Source organism: Thunnus albacares, chromosome 2 (assembly GCF_914725855.1).
Source record: "Thunnus albacares chromosome 2, fThuAlb1.1, whole genome shotgun sequence".
Classification (NCBI taxonomy): Eukaryota; Metazoa; Chordata; class Actinopteri; order Scombriformes; family Scombridae; genus Thunnus; species Thunnus albacares.
This window is the reverse complement of record NC_058107.1, coordinates 1074867-1083000: the sequence shown is the minus strand read 5'-3', so window position 1 is coordinate 1083000 and position 8134 is coordinate 1074867. Positions and strand designations below refer to the sequence as shown.

General features: G+C 40.4%; 1 long non-coding RNA gene across 2 annotated transcripts; it reads right to left on the bottom strand.

The window, feature by feature from the left end:
• Positions 1-773: 773 nt before the first annotated feature.
• On the bottom strand, positions 774-6877 carry LOC122989454. Of its 2 annotated transcripts, XR_006405073.1 has the most exons (4): positions 6807-6843; positions 5369-6470; positions 3578-3784; positions 774-2828 (listed from the first exon to the last, which is right to left on the bottom strand). It is a non-coding gene; the product is annotated as an uncharacterized LOC122989454 (long non-coding RNA). The 2 variants fall into 2 exon arrangements; XR_006405072.1 differs by having other exon boundaries at positions 5369-6877.
• Between the last annotated feature and the right edge of the window lie 1257 nt (positions 6878-8134).

Genomic DNA, 8134 nt, shown 5'->3' with positions numbered 1-8134 from the left:
CATTCAACCATAGCGGATGTTGCTACATGTCAGATCATTTTACTTCCACTGCATCTGATGTGGACTTAAAAAAACCACCTGGAGCTTCATTGATTGAGTGTACTACAAGGTGTGTAGTCACCTTAAATACAATATCTTTAACAGGGTATGCTACAATGTCCGAAAGAAAGCTGTGAATAGCACAAAAAGAAAAGAATACGCTTCATTAGCTAATAATTATCTTTCCAAACAACCACACAGCCAGAATATTCCCGTCGCTAAAGGATTCCTGTTTGAGGGGGGATATTTTATGTTGCATCTACAAGGTTGCTAATTAAAATCCATACCCCTAATGAGTTTTTAGCACCCCTATTGGTTAACATGATTACCTAAGATAAGAGCAGTAAATTGAGGTTGTTTTAATTAAGTGTAAGATTTACAACCGTTTTTACCAAAGAGGCTCTAAATTGACTTTCCTTCTGTACTTTCCGTGGCCAAGTGGCCTCACAAAAGGGTCACACTCTTATATTCAAGTGCTCTGAAAGCACATTTACTAATTCAACTCCATGCTTTGCATTCGTGTCGATGGTTTAGAGGAAGAAGAATGATTGTATGACATGGCTGTTTCTTCCGAGCAAAGTTTGTTTTTGAATGCATTTTAATTACAGAAGGTCTTAATCCACCATTCCTTTAAAAAAAAAACAGTTGATTTCCATCCACATGGTGCTAAAGGCTGTGATATTGTTCCACTGCGTTCCCCACAGATCACCTGCCAGTTAAACGGTGGCCACGGTGGTCTTCTCTTTTGTTTCTTCAGCCATGTTTATTTCAGATAAAGCAAATCATTTCTGTGCACCAACACGTTTTCTCAAGAAAGAAAAACCTCTCTGACGGCGCATGATTAGAGCAGCGAACATTAAAGCTTTCATAAACCAGACATACATTGAACATTTCAGCAAGAGGGAGCAATAAAAACAGACATTTACATGAAGATTGTCATGGATTGTTACTTGAAACATGGAGGATACAGAACCCCTCTGATTCCGCCCCTGTTTTTGTGTGATTAAACAGCAGTGCTAGAGTATTGTATCATAGCACAGACAGCGGCAGCCCCGTACCGCCTCTCTGGCCCTGGAGGTGCCGGTGCCTTGGCCCCTTTGTCTAGGCTGCGGGTAATTGCTTTTCTGCGCCGAGGTTATTCATGTTTTTGCGATTGGATCATCCGACCTAGAGCAAGGGAAGCCACATTTGTGGCAAGGTTGGGTTGTTTTAGTGCTTTGCCTCTGAGCTGATTGTTTCAGCGAGGCTCTGTACCCGTCAGCAGAAGGAGCCAATGATACTGGCATATTCCGTATTCTGTCTACCCCACTGTGAAGAAAACCGACTGCTTTTTATTAAAACTCATTTCCCATCAGAGACACCTTTCCCCAGTCTATTTATTTCTATCTATGAAGCCTATTACATTTTTTTTCTTGACCCTTTTGGCTTTTAAAAACACAGCTGAGTCCTCTGTGTCTGTTCTAATGGGATTTTTCAAATGATTTATTCGCCTCTGATTCTCCTCAGTTCAGGTTTTAATTGGTTTCTGAAAAAAAAAAAAAGAATATCTCGCATTCTGTCATCACGAACTGTGTGACATTGAGATGAACAGTTAGCATTAATTTTCCTGCATTTTAATGAGCACTCTGTTTTCTAAATATACCAGTTGTGCTTTGTTTTACAGTTGAAATCCACTGAAGCACATTGTCATCACCTCAGTGGGATACATCGCCTCACTGTATCCAGGTATCTAAAACAAAAATGTAAAATCATTCTCATCACATGAACAAATAGCTTGTAGCTGCTGGTTGTTTTTATCACTCAGGCATTACAGTCAACTTCCTGCAGGATGCTGCAGCAAACAGAGAGTGTGCTCTCTGAATACTGACACTGATCTGACTGACATCTCACTTCATCTCGGCATATATTTGTCTGACATTTTACACTGGGTCTTTTACAGATCCTGCATATAGCGTCTTTTGATTTTCTCTTCACCCCGGGGTCACAAATTATCAGATTGTCTTGCTGACATTTGGCGTGGTCAGAGTAGCTGATACCTGACCTTTCTACCAACTGGTCCCTCCTGGCTTTCAACTATTGCTCAGCCTCGATACACTAGCAGCAGCATGAATTGAACTCTTAAATATTCCACACCTAGTTGACAGCACAGAGATTTTATTAGGCTTATAAAACATGCAGGGGTGTGAAATTGATTGTTTCATTTGACCGGGAAAGCAAATGGTGTATGGAAAGTACACCTGGATACAGAGGAGGTGTTGGTGCAAGTGAATTATTGATTGGGAAAGCTGTTTGATGTTGTGCTTTGGGGACCTACAGCCAGTCATGTTTGCCAGTTAAAGGCATTCATGATTTGCTCAGATGTTGATTCAAAAACAGGCTTGATTTGTTATCGCATGGACTTCTCAAGCAAATACTTGGACATCAATGTGTATACATCATTATCTGTGCCAACATGGAAAACACAGTGCATACACAGTTCACAAAAATTCCCTTGGTCCTGTTCTCATGATTGTGACCATTATGACTGAGGGTCATAATAACTTGGCACTCTCCACCTTTGTTATACAGATTCTGGAAAAGCAACTCAACATATCAGGGCGAGCAGCGCAAGCTTCCTAAATCTTTCCAAATAAACCTTTTGTTACATAAATCATTTTAAACGTCTTCTAGCTGAGCCGAAAGTAAAAACAGGAAGTGGCCTTTTGGATCCGCCGTTGTAGTTTACTGCACAGTGACAGGCCTGAAGATACACCACCAACAATAAGATCCATGTCACCTTTCACAAGAATCTGTTGCAAACAGAGATTTACTGTGTTAAATCATCATAATAATATATTTATATAACTGTGTCATATCATAATTGTTATCAACAGGTCAGAAGTTTTGCAGTGAATGAAATTCTGTATCAAAGACAGTTTTTCATATCATACAGTCCATTATAACCCCAGACTGTATATAAAGATGGACATATCAAGGTGTGATGTCACCCTGTTGGTTTGCTTTGGAGCCCAGAGTTGCAGCTTATGATCAGTGTCGTCTATTCCAGGGGTTCTCAACTGGTGTCACTCTGGGACTCATATTTTCACATGGTCATTAAGTCGCAACCCACTTTTATAGAATTCAAACCAAGCAAATTTATTTTTCAAAAATATCCTTTGAAAACACAAGTATGTCATCTTTTTTTTTTTTTTAACATAAATACATATATTTACATGTACAAAGTGCATTTCAGAGCACATTATTAAGAAACTGAGCAGGACCATGACAACTGCATGTTCACTAAAATAAATATCAAAACTGCACAAAATAAATAAGGCCACAAAATTGGATATTATGGCAAAAATCATAATCACAATTATTTTGGTCAATATTGAGATCACGATTATTCAACACGACATTTACTTTTTGACTCTCATTTTTGCCGATTGCCAATGCTGATATATGCACAGCTGGCTGAGGAGACTATTACACCTGCAATCATAGATTGTACTAATGATCAAGAAAGACTGTATATAAGAGAAGAACTTAGGAAGACTACCTCGTATCCAAGCTAACGCTAGCTCCCCCCTCAAGGGACATTCTTCGTCCCACATAAGACCCGAGTCCATGAAGAGGGGGGGTCTCGCAGCAGGGGGGCACGGAAGGAACAGTCCAGCAAACAGGTAGGAAAACAGGCGGACGGGCCGATGGACTTCTGGGAAACCGTCCACTGCCACTCGGAAGGAGACAGCCTCGTTCCAGCCAACTGCAGGAGTCAAGACTTTGAAAACACACACACTGTAAAACATCAGTGTTAGAATCAGAAAAAAACACTTTATTAGTACAAGAAATTCCCAACCAGACATGTTCTACTAATGCTATCCAACATATGCAGTGTATCTTAATTCAGTGACTCCCATCTGAGGATCCCTCAACCATGTTTCCAAGTTAGATTTAAAATGTTTAAAAGTGCTGCACTCTGATACTCAGAGGCACAGTAAAACTGTCTCTAAAGCTATCTTAGTCTGGATTTTTTCCATCATGCTGTAATATATTGGTATTTTGTTGTGCTTGTTAGGGTTGATGTTGAGGTGATATGCCATGTAAACCTAAGAGGTGGGACTTGGCTGCCCCCCCCCCCCCCCATCATACATCGCTGTCCATCAAATGTTTGCTGGGTTGAAGCGGTATGATTTCTCAAGATGTATGCTTTATGCTTTTCAAAAGTATAAAGTGTCTGTAATGGTTAGACTCAACACTAGCATGGAGATTACCACCGCCCACTGCTGGCCGGCCAGAATGCAAAAACCCAAGAGGGGTGATTATTCATTGGCTCCTCAACACCACCAACAGCACCACCACCGAACACACACACACATACGCCTACACACACACTCGCTGACCTTGGCCAAAAGTTTTGTCAATCAGGCAGGGCTTCTCTTCCTACACTTGGGTGAACATTGACTTTCAGCTGGCAGGACACCTCTCTGGAGCAGCTGCTGCGCCTCCTCCAGGACAAATCTGCCCGCTGGCTCATAATAAAAGGGCCACACAGATGTTGCTTCACCCTCACCTCAACCTTCACTTCCACTGTGTTTCCACTTTCCACCCAAGCAGCTGGGTCAAAATTTGCAGTATCTTAAAAATAGCATTGCAAACATGCTTCCATCTGTTTTTCAGGTTGGAGGTAGTAATTATGTGATAGTTTCATATGCATAAATTTGAGCTTTACTCCAATCATAGAGTGCTATAATGCAATATTCTACCTACTGTTAATAGATGATAGATAAATGGGACTTTATTTTCCTCAAATGCAGAAAGAACCAGACTTTTAACAGACTTATATCAGACTAATCATCTAATCTGTTCTATTCTGCTGTTTTTTTTTTGTTCAGTGTGAAACTCCTGTCAGTGAAACTCACTTCAAAGATGTTTAAATTTCAGGGTTTTTGAATGTGATGTTTTTCCCATAAATGTGGCCATTGTGGCTCCATGTGTCATGCTAACTCAATTATAGAGATTTGGGGGATTCACAAAAAGATATTTATCACACAAAATGACGAGCATCAGGGCAAGCTACTGAGACTCTTACAGTTTTCCTCACCTGATGTTTTCACCTGGTGTTTTGCACTACAATACATCCGATTAACAGAACATCTCTGTGTCAGTTTAATAGAAGAAAGAGTGTATGTTTTTGACAGTACTGAAAATCCTGGACTCTGCAATTATTTGAATGTCGGTTTTTATTTGAGAATTCAAGGTATATCCAGTTCATGAAAGCTTCAAATTTGCTGTTTAGTAGCTACTAGGAGTAGTTGGAGAGATAAAATAGCACGTAAAAAAATCCTACCCATCAGGAATCTGAGAAAAAGACGTCACTTTGCTGGCAACATTGATAAAGAATCTCTGTGAAGTGCAGTGCAAAGACACCACAGTAATACAGCCAAAGCAGAAAAGATGGAGACAAAAAAAACACACAACAATGAGTCCTTATCACCAAAGACAGAGGCAGCATAAAACACAAAGAGTTCACAATTGACCACTCTCAGTTTGAGAGGAGGCCTGAAGAATCTGGTGAAGAACAGTAACAAACAGTCATGTGACTAAACTGTGAGATTCTCACAGATTTTGACAAAAAAATTCTTGACTTAAGGTCCAATCAAGGTCTATAATTTTTTTTTTATAATAGCCATCACGTCACAAGATAAATAATAATAAATAAATGGTTAAAAACAAACAAACAAAAAAAGATCAGATTTAAATAAGTTTTGAGACTCTTAAGTTCTTGTGTGTTTTTATTCCAGACAATATGATAATAGTTAGCAGCTAAAAGGCTTTTCTTAAGATGAGGTCAAACGGTTGCTCAGTGGTCACCACTGGTGCCTCCTTGGTTAAATCCAGTGCTCTTGAGTTCACATTTCCTCTTTGTGGGTGTGGGCTCTGTGACAGACCTTACCCAATGCATGCTGGGACAGGCTCCAGCTTACATGACCCATGACTGGGTAAACTGTTGAGAAAATGGGTGGATGGTTTTGTCAAGGCATTTCTGCACTGACTTCAACAACTAGTCATAAATTCCATCCCACTGGGATTGGGACTGGGTGATATTAATAAGGACAATTTCCAATATAGATACACATTTATCATAGCAAATGTCTGAAAAACCACAAACAAAGGAACCAAACTGATTCAATGAATGTATGTATTTATGTATTACATGAGATCAAACACTTCACACTGTACTATTCCAGCAGCTCAAATTAAATATTATACTTCCATTCCTGGTAGGATTTTACTGTGGAACCTAAAAGTAATCATGCTACTTTACTAATTACTCAACATCAAAAGTAATTAGTTCCATTAATTTTTACTTTACTTTCGTTACTCAGCTGTCAGCTTTGTCAAAGGTGCCTTTGAACAGCTTCAAAGTCCACAGCCACATGCTCCATCCTCTGTGTTTAACACGTGTAGAAAAAGAAAAGCAGGCCTAGAGTTTGTATGTATTTACTGACCATCAACAGCAACCTGAAATTAGCCACAGTGACTGTATGCAGTCCCGTCATAATGTCAAGCTAGCTTGGTAAGGCTACATTCAGGAGCTAGAAGCTAGAAGCTAGCTTGACATTAGCCACAGTGACTGTATGCAGTCCCGTCCTCTCAGTGAAGCTACTTTGTTCTCATAGCCTCCACCTCTGAACTAAATCAGATTCCTGAATGTAGCCTTACCAGTGGCTAACGTTAGCAAGACGGCTAAGACACAAAATGCAAATACGACGACTTTGAGTTACCTGGAGTCACATTTCTCCTCTTTTGGTGGCAGCTAAGTGTCACACCAAGCAGTAGAGGCTGGTCCATAGAGGCAGAGGAGGTTGATGGGGGGGGGGGGGGGGGGATCTCTTATATTGGACTCAATGTATTTCATTTTTTTTCATGCTAATCTGTGATTGGCCATGACACGTAAAATGACGCACCAAGGGAGGCTGTCCTCTCTAACCAATCAACAACCAGAATGCAATATTGACATTGAGTTGGTCCAATGATAGTTTCCAGATTTCATCTTCAATTCTCTCCACTGTAAGGCAGAGTAGCAGCAGTAGATAGCTCCTTGCTTTAGCCAACGCAACAGCTAGCTTGTTGTAGCAGCCTGAAGGACTCTTTATACATCCATGGAAGGACTGTTAAGGACAGTTGTTAAGCTAACGGGAGAAATGATCTGGACTGGGCAGCGCAGCAGCAGCAGGACGCTGCTGGGCAGCGGCTGGAGAGAGAAGCAACCGGAGAAACAACCAGGAGAGTTAGCTTGTTTGTCATCGTTGCTAATGATACCAGACTGGTTAAGCAGCAGCCATAAAGTTCTGTTAACTATCATACAAGATGACCAACAGTCACAATGGATGTTATGACATGAATACTTCATCTCTATGAAAGAAAGAAGACGTCAGATAACGTGAGTCAGATACAGCTTCTCTCTCTCTGTCTCTTTGGTCGCTAATTTCATCTCTGATGGTTAAATGTCTCTGTGTGGCTGTTGTGTGAATTTATCTCCTTAACAAGAATGCAGCAGAGATCATATAAAGTGTTGTGGGTAACGTTAGTTTGTTTGTTGAAGTTACAGTGAGCTGTCTGGACTCACTCATTCATTCGTTTTTAATTGAGTGGTTGTTCAGTCACCTGTTGATGTTGTATGATTAGTGAATGAGTGCAGGAGGTCTGGCTGCTGCTTCTGACAGTTTCTGTAGTTTGTTTTTAAGCTGAGACGTATATTGAGTAATAAGCTTAAAGTAACTAGAATAACAAGTGTTAACTAGTGGTGTAACGGATTGTAGTTGATCCGTGATCCGTACGGATCGCCCCCCACGGTTCAGCAGGCATATGAACTGCGGATTAATTGCAAAATTTAATGTCTCATTTAAAACAAAGTAAACAAACTGCTGTAAGTCATGGGCAGACAGCGTGTCACTAACGTTAACAGGGATTTTGAAGAGCAACGATCAAACCAGCATCTAACAGGTTGAAGTGACATCTGAGTTGTTTACCTGCTGTTTAATGTGCTGCAGCTGAGCAGCTAATTAGCATCTAGCTGCTAACTGACGTTAGCATTGAATGTTTGTTATCG